Here is a 14,568-nt window from a genome sequence, read left to right on the forward strand (position 1 = left end):
CCATTCTCCCAGTAGTTACTTCTTATCAGCTAAATCATCCGTCTTCTCGCTCCATTAGTAAAGTCACTGCCCAATTACATAGCTTCATTATACTGGTTAAGGGTATACCACACAGGAAATATAAATACTCTTAAAATTCAACCTATTATTATACGTAGATCTTCTAATCTTAGGTGCTATTTTTTTAAAGACAATTCACACCAATTGACCTAGTCCCATGCTAAGCTGGTGAAGCTTGTGTTATGGGTACTAGGCAACTGATATACATACATATTATAGATAGATAGACATTTAAATACATATTTAAACACCCAAGACCTAAGCACAACACCAAATGCTCATCACATCGATGTTCGTCTCAGCCGGGGATCGAACCCGGACCCATGGATTCGCAGTCAGGGGTACTAACCACTAGACCAATGAGTCGTCAAAATATAAATAAACTTCCCTTTACTTTAATAACTTGTAAAGCTTTCACATTTATGCCCTCTTGGTATTGGATGGTTCTTATTATCGACTTTAGATTGTGCTTATTCGTAATAGAAAGTTTTGTTTTATTATATTTCAGCAATTTTTTAATAAATATTATAAATAAGCTATCACGCTATATGCTAAAGAGGAGTATTAAGAATTTCCATTGCGCTAAATAAGCTGCATCATGAGATCACCCCGCATACCCTCACTTTCACCACACCACACCACACAGCCGAATTAGGTATTACTTAGTTAAATGTATTTAATAATTTTTATTGATGTGTTTTCACATTTTCAGTCAGTGAACTGCAATATATATATCATAAAAAAGGATAGTTTCACATAGCCTTTTCAAACGATCCGATAAGAAAGAGGGCAGTTTCCGAGCGTATCTCAGCCTGCGATAAGCCTGTAACGGAATTCTTAAGTGCGACGTTACATACTTGACCTGTTTTTCATGGCAGGCCATACACCTGTTCGATAGGAGCTTATATCAGGAAGTGCTCAGATGTGTATTCCATACATTTTCTTTCATCTTAAATTTTACTGATTGTCGCTCAATATCTATATCGGTCCACGGTATTGGTTAGCATGTTCGATTGGTTTAAATCCCGGGATTATCAAATAATGGAAATGCAACTGCAAATCTTACATTTGATCCAAACTATTAATTTAATACTTTTTAATTACTATATTATTTTCATAAATTCGAAGAAACAGTACGATCAACACTTATTTTCAGATCTCAGAAATCTTTAAGAGTACTTTTAAAACGTTTTTCCGAGATTCATACCGATCTTGCTATATTCTTAACCTACATAGTAATAATAATTCAAAAAATTAAACCAAATGAGTCCCTGTGGCAGTGTACCTTTTTCCAGCATTTCTTCGCTATATTGCGATACTTATTTGTTAACTATTGTAACTTAAAATATTCCCGTCTCAGAAATCTATCAATAATTTATATGAAACGGAATAACTTCTGAACGTCTATACACAAGTATGTATAAACTTCAATGAAGCTAATCAAATAGAAGATACAGCAGTGGAGGTAATATATTACAGCATCTCAATGTTACATAATATATACATAACGTATTGAAATTACTGCTGTATTGACATTTTCAATTGGAGAGAAAATGACTAGCAATCGCAATCGGCCGGTTGATAAATGAAATTTTCCAACGAGTCGACGCGGCTCTGCGGCAGCTTGCTATTGTGAAAAGGAAAAATTACAATGCATTTTAATAGTATTATAAGTAGTAAATAATTGTATATAGTACGAAAAAATATCTTTATTAGACTTATATAATACTAGTAGACTCGGCCAAGCGTTGCTGTGGCTAAGATTTTTGTTATATTACATAGTAGTAAAATATTCAAGAGAAACGGCAGGAGAACACCAATCCACCATGCTTTTTTGGTGGTTATGCCATTAAATTATAGCTTATGTGAAGCGTTGGTATTTATTTTGATAAGGATTAAGGAGAAAAATTCATAAAAGTACGCTTATTGTGACGTAATTATAAAAGATAGAGACATGCTGTCGCGACATTTTTCATAGATTGTGATGTGTCCTGAAAAATTGTAATTCATCATTTTGTTCTATCATTAATAGTTTTCACAGCGCACGCGATTGAAGGAAGTTTTTTGTTTATTTTTTTACACCATGGATAAGATTATTCAAGTTTTAGTAAGCATCCCTAATTTCTTTGAAAATGAAACATAGCGTATGTCACTCGGGAATAGTGTAGCTTGCCAACGGTGAATAATTTTATCGGTCCAGTAGTTTCGGAGCCTATTCATTTCAAACAAACAAAAAATCAAATCTTTCCTCTTTATAATATTAGTAGGTATAGATAACCAAAACATCGCCCGCATGGATTTCGTATGACAAGTAGTATATTATGTTATATATATTATATTGTTAGTTAAAATAAATGTTTCACGAATTATTTTTCTTATAATTATTACCTATATTAATTATATTAAATAATAATTGTTTATATAATTATTTGTTTTATTACATTTGCATTGGTAAAATCTGATTTGAAAAATCTGAAAAAAAAATCTGTATACATTTGTGTTTCACAAACATTTTTTTATTATATCGTATAGATCAAAATACATATAGATATATAAACCTAATATATTTATTTTGTTTCAGATTCCGCAGAATGCCGTAGTTTCTCACTGTAAGTATCTTTGATTCGAGTATTTGCTTAATTGTATGAAACAGATAGATACATAGGTATGTTGATAAAGAGGTCGATCAGTTATTGATTGATTTTTGAATCATTTCAATTTGAACAGCTTTGTACTGTGTAGCACGTACGTACATAACAGAAATCTTTAATAATAACAATCTGAATGTAACTTATTAAAAAAATTGTCTAGTCAAGAGCGAAATAAATCATGGTAGAGGCTTTCTCGATAGGATATTTGAAATCTATAAAATCATAGGTGCTTTTTACCTACAGTTCAAAACGGAAAAATAAAACATTATTTTTCTAAAAAACTTACCTGTCTTGCCCAAGTATCGTTCAATACAAAAACGAAAGATATAATCTAAAAACACACTTGAGACGGAACGTCGAAGTTAATGTAAACGCACGTTAATCCGTACTAAATGTGTCTCCGGCGTCACGTTCCGTTCTTCCGAACAAAGCCAATAACGTAAATTTGTCGTTTATTCCCTGTGGGGCCTGAATGTCTCGACTTATCAGTGGAGAATTAGATTAGACGGTCAACGATGCGGAATTGAAATAAAATCACCTAGTATTAAACGATTTTTTAATTTAAAACGCGAAGTAGGTTTTTCAAACGGTTTCATTTTTTTCATAAGAGCAGTGTTGGCTTAGAATCTAAGCCTTAGAGGCTTCACCGTGCGACTCTCATCCCTGAGGTTCGATACCTGGCTGTGCCCCAATGGACTTTCTTTCCATGTGCGTACTTAACATTCGCTCGAATGATGAAGGAAATCATCGTGAGGAAACCGGCTTGCCTTAGATCCAAAAAGTTGACGGCGTGCGTTAGGCACATGAGGCTGATCACCTACTTGCCTATTAGATTAACAATTGGTCAAGAAACAGATACAGAAATCTAAGGCCAAGACCTAAAAAGGTTGTAGCGCCACTGATTTTTTTTTTCATTTGAGAGCTGGAGCTAGGTATATTGATTTTTCGGAGCGATGGTTAGTAACATAGATATTTGTGTCATAAGTTATTAAACAATTTGAGATGTTTGGTTCGTATTGTCACTAGGTAAAATAATTGTATTGCCATAAATGAAAAAAAAAATGTAAATTATATCTTTAAGCGCAAACAAGAAACGGTAATTAATTGGTGTTAAACATCTTTCAAGTTTGCATAACACTTTCGGTTAGCTAGGTTTTTTTTATATCATTTAAATTTAATAATAATTTAAGGTATTGTTGATATGGAACTAAATACGCGTTCCTCAAAATGTTTGTAAAAGTTCACCGTAGTCTGAAGAAACAAGCAAAAAAATATAAATCAAACCAAAATCATTTAATCATATATATACAATGTACACTTATGAACGTCAAAAAATAAATATACATTAAATGCTTTTATTTTACATCTACTGTCAATTCTCAAATCAAGGATGTAGAGCGAAACAGAAGAACTGGCAATAAACCCTCCGCCACTCTTTTTAATTGCCAAGTTTTTTGTTTTACACAATGTTTGTAAGGAGCTGCAACCATTACACCATGTTTCACATGACATCTTAAGTAAATAATAATAATAAAATAAATTAAAAACAAAGATTTGTCCTCTATCAGAAGGAGGCATGGTGAAATAGTAGCACGCACTTATATTCTCGTGGGAACAACACGCATATTATAGTATAAATTAGATACACTTTTCAAGGCTATTACACCAAAATTCCTGATTCATATGAATATCTACAATCCCTAAACATAACATTTTACAGTCAATATTTACATGTTAAAAACTTTTTCCAATTTCGAATAGTTCGACATCGCTCGGGGGCTGTGTTTACGATATGCCATTAATACGTGGAAAGTTTAAAAACAAAGTGCTCCATTTATTTTGAGGTGTTTTGGCAACGCTGTTCATTGTGCACCAGCACCGTACGTAAACATCTTTTACAGGAAGTAACTGTCGTACTTAGCATTAGAGTTGACATATTTTATAAACAGTATATGAGTTATACAGGATTTCCTTAACCCTAGAAAGATAACGTGCGCCTCAGAGGCGCCCGCGAAATATATATTTCGCTGCCATTTTGTTACCGACGCGCATACAAGTTTGTATTTCCGGGCCAATTCAATCCTTGGTCATCACTTCCGAGAGACTACTGCTTCTGTTCGGTAAGTACCACAGTTTTGCTGTTAGAGCGATGCGTTGCGCTCGGGAGGCGCATGTTTATCTTTTGTGTAACTTTCGCCACTTTCATAGTGATTTTGTTTTTATAATTTTTTACGAATGTACGGTAAGTTTAAAGGTAGGTTTTTTTTATTGGTGAATACTTATTGTAATTAATTGTTTTAAGGAGCGTTTTAGCATCATGGCGAGCAGAAGAGTGTTGGATGAAAGAGAAATTGTTTCTTTATCGAATGAAGAAGATGAAGGCGCAGATGTCGGCAGTGACAGTGAGATCGAGGACCATGTAAGTGAAGACAATGTGCAAAGCGATACTGATGATGAGTACGTAGATGAAGCTATGATTTATGAACATTCGAATGATCCTTCATCGCAGAATGTCTCTGAAAATACTGGACATGACCAACGCCGCCTAATGATGTGATCAAGGGCAAGAATAGGCATGTTTGGGCTACTGCTAAAGGACAAAATAACAGAAGAACGTCTGCGATCAATATAGTTCATTCCAATAGAGGGCCTAGTCGCATGTCTCGAAATATTTTTGAACCACTTACATGCTTTGAGATATTTACAACTGACGAGATTATGCAAGAGAAAGTATTGAGAATATCCTCCCACAAACTAACCGAGAGATGTCTGAAGAAGCTGATGAGGAACCTCCAGCTAGAATTCGACGGTACTGTAGCTTATATACAAAAAAAAGAAGAGAATGTCCAAGATGAGTTGCACAATATGTAAAAAGACAGTGTGCGGAGAACATAAAAAAGATGGTTGCAACAATTGTCTTTAGCCGTTGATTTTTCCAGTATTTTTTTAAAATTGAGACTGATTATATAATAATTCATTAATTAATAAGAAAAAACTCTATAAAAATTACCTATTTTTAAAAATTTCTACCTAAGTACAGAAGACTTCTAATTTTTGTTAAGGGTTTATAAATACCTACAAATTTTCATATTTTCAATAAAAATTTATGATAATACTTATGTATTTTATTTACTTATTAATAATTCAACAATTTACAGTAGTGAATGAAATAAAAATAATTGACATTCATTAAAAAAATCTGCTATTAAAATAGTGCGCCTCTCAGGCGCATGTTTATCTTTTCAGTACAAAAAAATAACGTTATCTTTCTAGGGTTAAGGAATATAAAATAATCTTATACCAGATTGAAGAACAGTGTTACATTATAGTATAGTTGACTTTTATGTTTTATAGAACAAAAACGGAAATTTTAATCTTGATTTGTGCGGACAGATATTTCTCATAAGTTTTTTAATAGAACAGGGGGCAACCGGGCAGGAGGCTCATCTGATGTTAAGTGATACCGCCGCTCATGGACACTCTCAATGCCAGAGGGCTCGCGAGTGCGTTGCCGGCCTTTCAAGAATTGGTACGCTCTTTTCTTGAAGGACCCTAAGTCGAATTGGTTCGTAAATACTTCAGTGGGCAGCTGGTTCCACAAAGTGGTGGTGCGCGGCAAAAACTGCCTTGAAAAACGCTCAGTTGTGGAACGAAACATGGAGTCATGTCACTTACAACTGAACCAAGCATGAAAGAAATAATTAATTATTCGTAGTTGTATAATTAACAACACAATGATATTATAGATCACGTGTTTTGCTTTGTATTTACTTTTTCAGTGAAACTTTTTGTGGATAAATCCTTATAAATTCATTTTAAGTTTTATTTTTTAGTTTTATTTTATAGAGATGTATCTGTTTTGTTTCCTATATAAATAAATATCCTTCCTTTTTAAAGTATACAATACGAATAAATACCCGGTTTTTTAATTGTGGCTATAGCTTGCGAAAATTACGCTTAACGTAACACATTTTCTTACCTCTTCACTTACCAAATATCTATACCATTTGTATTAAGAACATTCACTAATCTCCAGTTAATTACGATACTGTATAAATTATCCCTGTTTTACAAAACTCAATAAATTGTGTATCAATTCAAAATATAAAGCATATGACATAATCATGATTAATGATTGCAAAGTGAAACATATAATTGATGAGATCAAATTATTCGTAAATTCGTTGGTTTCATTTATTTTTGTCTCCCATTTTAGGGCACAAATTAATTATTTGTCAGTCTTCTGTTTCAAACTTCGGAAATGTTTTAATGAAAGGCATTAAATTACCCTCTTTAAATTAATGTTTTAACTCAATAATTTTGAATGATACGGCTTGGTGTTTTTGAGCTAATTGTCGTACTGGAAATTTGTGGCGTCCTTTATGAATACGGAGACTTTTGATAGCATTCTCTCCTTGCTTTTCCAGTGGCGGATTTACCAGTAGGCTGCAAATTTGGGATCCGATTTTTTTTAGTACCTCATAAAAAACAAAAAGATTTCTACATGTTGTTTTACAGATAGAAGTCTGCAACAAATTTTGCCCGACCCCTCAACCAGTAATCGTCCTCTGCGTCATCAGCTCACACTTTCTATGAGTGAAAAGAGCGAAATCGCAGAAAGTGTATTTCCTTCTTCCCTCTTCGCCCTATCAACCTATACATGTTAGTCCTACTACTGGGAGGCTGCGAATTGGATGGTTCATGTATATGTGCCCAAAAATTAAAAACTTCACAGCCTATAAAAATATCTAAATCCGCCCCTTTACCTTCCTCTGCGGTGTTTGTTTCATACTTATGTACGTAAATTTACTTTGAATTGATGCGATTATCATTCTTAAAACAATCTACAAAAGCTGCTTTTTATTTGATTGCTATCCTATACTTAAAATCTTTATTAAACGCCGACGGGACGAATATCATAGATGATTTCACAACTTTTATTTTAACTCATACATAATGAGGCTAACATGTTTCTATCAACTAACCTTCAAAATAATAAAAAATAAAAATAGCGCAGACTGATCGCAAACACTGACCTACTTATATTGTAATTGTACGTTATTTTGCGTGCGTAGGCGCTGATGTTTAGCTACATATTTCATCCCATGTAAAGAATTTTTTACTTAACTATGTACGATATATTTCCAAAAAATTAGACACCACAACTTTCAACAGTTCTTCACTTCTTAGTTCTTTTGAAAGAAATACCTCATATTTATTTATTAAAATTTTTTGTTGTATAAAACTGAAAAAGTATTTAATAAGAATAATTCTTGCTAAGGATGGGTACGCCACTCTATAATATATAGAGTTCATGTATTTGAATGTCGGCTGTGCTCCAATGACTTTTCCGTATGCGAAACGAGCATTTCTCAAATGATATTCTTACAATTTTGATTTGTCTTAATTTAAAATACTTTATAAATATTTTGGTGATCCAGACTGTACGATCAACAGATTTAATGTTTATTTTAAAATCTAGACATAAAAACATCTTGGCAACAGGCGTTATTCCGTTCACCAATTGACACCGTTTGTAAATGGGACGCCACGTGGGCGGACCATAACAAACCATTTATAACAAGACGTAATAGTTAACGATTGGTTATTACTTACGTGTAACGAAACGGTTTTGGTCTGAGACTGTCAAGTTAAAATTTGTTTCTATGTAATATGTTTTTATTTATTTATTCACACTCTTCCAGGCTTTAGTAAGTGAAAAAGGACAAAAAGAAATATGATTGAAAATGTGTAAGTAGTGTATAATCAAATCTTATAAAAAATATTATACAACCTTAATCTAAAATTGATAAAAGAAACTAAAAACTAAAAAGCTAATCTCACGGATTCATAATGTATCTGAAATGAATTCCTTCTGCCTTGATTCCTACTATAGTGGTAGATTACTATTTTTACGTCTCTGTTATTTTATATTCTACCAAAAAGGACAGCAATACCCATAAAACATTAACCTCTAGTCACGTTAACTAGGAAAGCATATTAAATCACAATAAAACCGTTCGTGTCCACGGAGGCAGTAAATGAGTTTCGGGAGGTTTGCCGTACCTCCTTATACGCATCAGCTGAATATATTATGAAAGAATCTCAGGATGTGCGATAAAGAAACTGAACGGTTCGGGTATCCATACTTCAGTATTAAGAGGATTTTGTTCTTTAGAACAAAACAAAATAACGGGCCGGTATTATTTATCGTTATGGGTCTTGGGCTTATCCTATTTTAGTAACCTTGATTATTTATAAGTCTTTCTCAACTGGAGTTAGGACCTAAGACATTCTTCTCAGAATATTTTCCTAATTAGCATTTGATGCAACAAATTAGCGCATTAGTAACGCTTAACTAACAATAAGCAAGAGCAAATTCCATTTTATGCATATAAAGTTTCAGAAATCAGAACCCGACGGACAGAAATGTGTACGCAAGTATATTGGAGTATGCAGTTTTAACAATTACACGCCCGAACGCATAACCAAGAGCCTATTGACTCGACACTACCTTATGGAGTACAGTACCTCGAGCCCTTTAGGTGGCAAAACATATTTTACCACCTGAAGAACTGCCGCTATTTCCATCTCTCACTATTTCCAGCTTGATGAGTAGAGTCAGAGACTTTAGTCTAGGTTTTGTGATTAGACCGACCCGATACGATATTGAGTTGCTTACTTATTTTAATTCTAATAACTGAAAGATTGTCACCCCATGTATTCTACATCTAGGCTACAAATAGGGTCGAACGATCTCCTCTTGAATATAAACGGCGGAATTTCCATTCGCGGGAAATGGCCTGGCAATCGGACGTGAACTTGAGTTAGCCATTACTCTTTTATAGTTACTATTTGATTAATAGGTAAAACGTACGTGAAATAAATAGCTAAGAGGCAGAGATTTTTTAATAGAAAAGGGGGCACGGGCATGAGCTTACCATTGACACTCAATGCCATAGGCTCGCTCTTTTCTTAAAGGAAATCCCTAAGTCTAATTGGTTTGGAAATACTTCAGTGGGCAGCTGGTTCCACATATTGGTGGTGCGCGGTAAAAACTGCTTTAAAAAACTCTCAATTGTGGTACGACGGATGTCAAAGTGACGGGTGGAATTTTTGTATTCTACCTAGACGTCCGATGATGAAACCCAGCTGCAGGTATCCGTACAACTCCTCTGATCACTCTTCAAGGTAAATGCGGTAGAAGATGCAGAGGTACCCCACATATCTACGCAAGACATGTGTAGCTTAATGGTTGATATTTACGAGTAGGTATTGTATCACTATATTTGGTAAGTGGAGAAATTTGGATCTTAACGATTTATGAATATGAATCCTAAACTTAATATGACCATATTAGCTTCTTAATCCTTCATTGCTTGTTGCATTAAAAAAATCTGTTAATTTAGTTCCTATTGTGTAGATTTTAAAAGATGTCTGCTCACATTTTTTGCCTTTAGTATCATGCTCTAGTGATGGCCTGTCATGAGCATTGAATCTTTACCAATGACCGTCTTCTGGCGGATAAGTGGTAATTTGAACATTTCGTAATAATAGTTATAAATATTATATAATTAGAGCAGTGTTGGCCTAGTGGCTTCAGCGTGCGACTCCCATCCCTGAGGTCGTAGGTCCGATCCTCGGCTGTGCACCAATGGACTTTCTTTCTATGTGCGCATTTAACATTTGCTCGTACGGTGAAGGAAAACATCGTGAGGAAACCGACATGTTTTAGATCCAAAAAGTCCAAAAACACGCCTATTAGATTTAAAAATAATCATGAAACAGATTCAGAAATCTGAAGCGTAGACCTAAAGGTTGTAGCGCCACTGATTTTTTAGTTTTAAATATAAAGTGAAATGTGAAAAGAATTCACTCACTCAAATTAGCGTTAATAAAATAGTGTAACAATATAATTTCGAATTATTAAACACTTTTCGAACAAATTTATAAAAATACTAATGACATTCATAAAAAAACTAACTAATAATAATAGAGCAAGATCCCAGGGCCGCCAGACGTCACGTATTTTCTGATGGATGAAATGTGGACGATTGGGTAGTGTTAGTATGTACTATGATCGTATGCCTACCTGCTAGCTTGGTCAAACGGCCAATTTCCAGGTATCAGGTAAATTGCTGCTATTTAAATATAAGTGGTATTTTTAAAAAATATTTTTTAGTTCTAATTAATAAATTGAAAAAAAAAAAGTCGGCTATCTTTAGTATTATTTATTATGTGTCAATTTTTTTCTTATTTTTGTTGCTATAATTTACTTGTCAACAAAAGTTCTAAAAATTATAAAATATCTGTTCAAGTAATTTTCATGGCTTTAACAGCGCAGTCGGTCTCACTCAATCTCATGCGCGTAGATAATGCTCTCGCGCTCCCACTCATAGAGATATTAAAATTTAGTTTAGGGGATGATTGGCCCCTTGGATCGGTCTGTCTTCTTGTCAAAGCTTTTAAAATAGTTGTGGGATGAACATATATAAAAATGGAGCGTCAGAATTTACGTGAAGTTGACTAATTATTTTGAGACCCTTAAAGCGTCTGTCAAGCAATATGGCCGACGGAAAGTGTCTGGGAGTATTGACAATTTATTTTTAACTATACACTCGAAAACATATATAAAAATCAGCCATGAGAATTTACGTGAAGTAAGTAATGTTTTTGTGTACCTTGATTACCTGATACCTGGAAATTGGCCGTTTGACCAAGCTAGCAGGTAGGCATACGATCATAGTACATACTAACACTACCCAATCGTCCACATTTCATTCGTCAGAAAATACGTGACGTCTGGCGGCCCTGGGATCTTGGACCATAATACTTAAATTTAAAATTGAAAAGCTAATTTAGACTGTAGACTGAACCAAATTGCTCAATTTTAAGTCTTTATAAAAATATTATTTTAAACGTTATTAAAAGTTCTGAAGATTAAACAAAAACCAATTATTATCTACTTTAAAAACGATTGTGCAAACCTTCATTCATGTTTTTAATATAAAGAGCGTATTAAATATTGTATTATTCGTTTTCATAACATTACAATATTATTTAGTTTTTTGTAGATTTTTTAATGTTATATACAGTAGATATGGATGATAAGTAAACTAACGAGTTTTCTCCCTAATAAACAGTTTTAAATAACTTATTAACCGTTTTAAAACATATTATATTTTGTATCAAATATGCATTGATATCGCACTTATTGGCTCGTTGATTCACGTTTACGGTTAAATTTTTATCATAGTTAAAATTATTCTATTTATTATTTTTATACCTTTTATAAATGATAGTTAAAAGCTATTTCACGCCGGTGCAATTCTAAGTAAGAAGAACATAAAACTAAATGAAATCAAATAAATACGCCTCTACGTGTGGGGAAAACTTTTTAAATGGATTCAGGAGTTAGACATTTTAACTTGTTAGAAAGTTTTCTTCCTGCGTCTTATTTCAGTCATAAATCTGCGGGAAAATTTTGAAACTTTAATACGTTCGATATCACTTGAAAATTGTTGCTCTGTGATGAAAAACTCAAGAGAAATGAGAGTTTCAGGATATACTTTTATCGTCTTAAGCTTAGGCAATGGGAAATGGTCACAGACGTAATCTATCCGTAAGTAATCTATCGAAAATATCTTTCTTCTGAAATCGAAACAACGGCCTCCGAGATGTCCCGTACTGTCCTGTACTGAACTGCTGGCTTTGACCTGCAGCAGGTCCTCTTCCTCTAAGTCATTCACTCTGTCGATCCCGCGGTATAGAATGACTATAGACTTGATACAAACGTATATCCACGCATTTACGATACTAGAATATCATAACCTACCTCAAAATAAAAATAAAACACTAGCAAACGTTGAAGACTTCTAGTATGTCTTGTCAAACTGGTATGATGTTCGCGACTCTATTCATATTTATTTTTGTCCCCAAACATTGTACTATAGTAAATAGAACGAGTAAAGATATAGTACACGTAGTAGTGACATTGTGCTATGCACAATATATGGGCTGAAAAGTATGAACATTTAGCCTATAAAGGCTAACATAGAAAATATTTTTTTCGATACATTTTGTTATATTCAATTTAGTTGCCTTCATAGGCGATACAACGATTATAGCGGTTATACAATTTTTCGATACCATTTTTATAGTACGATTGGTCTTGCGCCTCAAAATAGACTGCATCAATCGAATCCGTAGCTCAAAACAGCGGTACAGACCCATTTTCTATAGGTACTAATTCAGCTGACAATTCAAGTGGATTTCTTTACGCAGTTAGTTTGTACACGTTGCCTACGTGGGCGGAATATTAACAAAACATTAGTTTCACTAAACATCAGTGGATTAACTGATCCGTACCTAACACACTAGTTTTGTTTCTGACAATTCAATGAATTTGTTCTTTGGATGTGTTAGCTTCCAGCTGCTCTCTCTTACAAAAGCGATCGCAAAAAAGTGCCTCTATTAAAATTTCTAATGTGGTTTTTGTTAGAATAGTAAATTTTTTTAAGGATTGTTATGGGGTTTTTAAAATTAAATAAAACATATTAGGATATTTATAAAAGGGACCACAAACAAGTAAGGAAGCAAAATACAATAATTAAAATATATTAAAATGACTGCTTCGCGACTGATTTGAGCGCGACCGCCGCTGCGAAAACCGCTGTGAGAGTTCGAAAAGTGAGTTACAGAATAGCAAGGCAGAACTTGCACTATTATTTACTTACATAATACTGTCTAAATCCAGTGCCTAGTAGTTTACCCGTGATGGATTTAGGACAATAACTTAAATCTGAAAATAAACTTCACTATTTAAAGTCACATTTATGGCACCTAAAAAACGTACATGTACCCCATGGATTCATTCGAGTAAACATTATATTATACAATGCATAACCTTTTTTTCTGAGATTTCAACGAAATGAACAATTCAGTTTTATATCTTGGATTACTTATTATACGAAACTAACAAATTTGTTCAAGGTAAATTTAATTAATCAAACAAAATTGATATGTAATTTGTATGTAGGTGCTAGAGATACGTTAATTCAAAGGCTCATAATTAGTTATAATTAGACTCCTTTGATATGAAATTACAATACAGGATAATTAATAGAATGTTATGCTCATAGACGTCAATGTTAATAGTATATGAACTAAGATATAATGTATTATTCAGTTTTAATTAGTTCACCCAAAATCTGGGCCAGCTGTGTAACGTGTATTTTTATTATGTAGTAAGTAGTATTCTATTGCTTTTATTAAGCAATAATAAATAAAATTGTTCAAAGTCTTGCCATGTTGGTGTGCCTTAAACTATATAAAAGGATACATTCCCGGCTATTTTTTCGGAAAGAAGCTATAGTATGCTTTCTCCCGAAGAAAGCTTCTTTTTATAAAAATGGTTTGAAAAAGTATCTATGATAAATTTCTGGGTCAGTTTAACAATTTTTTTACATTACATCGTTTTTTATCATATGTGTAATAAAATGTCAAAAATAAGAACCCGGAATTATACTGACATACTGAATCCATTGACGTGGTAATTTTTAATTATGTGTTTAAATAGGGGCACTATTTACGCACTAAATTACGCAACGATTGATAAATGGATGTATAAAGCAGCGAAATACAATTTTAGCGTCCAATGAATCTTTACCTTTACTTCTAAATGGGGTAAACCAACATGTTATATTGATAAAAATGTTTTCAAATAACCGATGGAAAATAGATTTATAGGTTACTTTTTAGAGAGTAATATTTCATACGCTGATAGTAACACACAAAGGCTTTCTATTAAGAAAAGCAAACAAAACAACTAGAGCTCTAACACTGGTAATAATAAGAA

At 33.3% G+C, this 14,568-nt stretch overlaps 1 protein-coding gene across 2 annotated transcripts in view; it reads left to right on the top strand.

The window, feature by feature from the left end:
• Nucleotides 1-14,568, top strand: part of LOC125052619 (protein TANC2) — a 220,287-nt gene that overhangs the window by 8,216 nt on the left and 197,503 nt on the right. For both annotated transcript variants that reach the window (XM_047653561.1, XM_047653562.1), the window contains exon 2: nucleotides 2,642-2,669. The gene's annotated coding sequence lies outside the window, so the exon portion shown is untranslated. The remainder of the gene's footprint in view (nucleotides 1-2,641; nucleotides 2,670-14,568) is intronic.

Source organism: Pieris napi, chromosome 9 (assembly GCF_905475465.1).
Source record: "Pieris napi chromosome 9, ilPieNapi1.2, whole genome shotgun sequence".
NCBI classification, from domain to species: Eukaryota; Metazoa; Arthropoda; class Insecta; order Lepidoptera; family Pieridae; genus Pieris; species Pieris napi.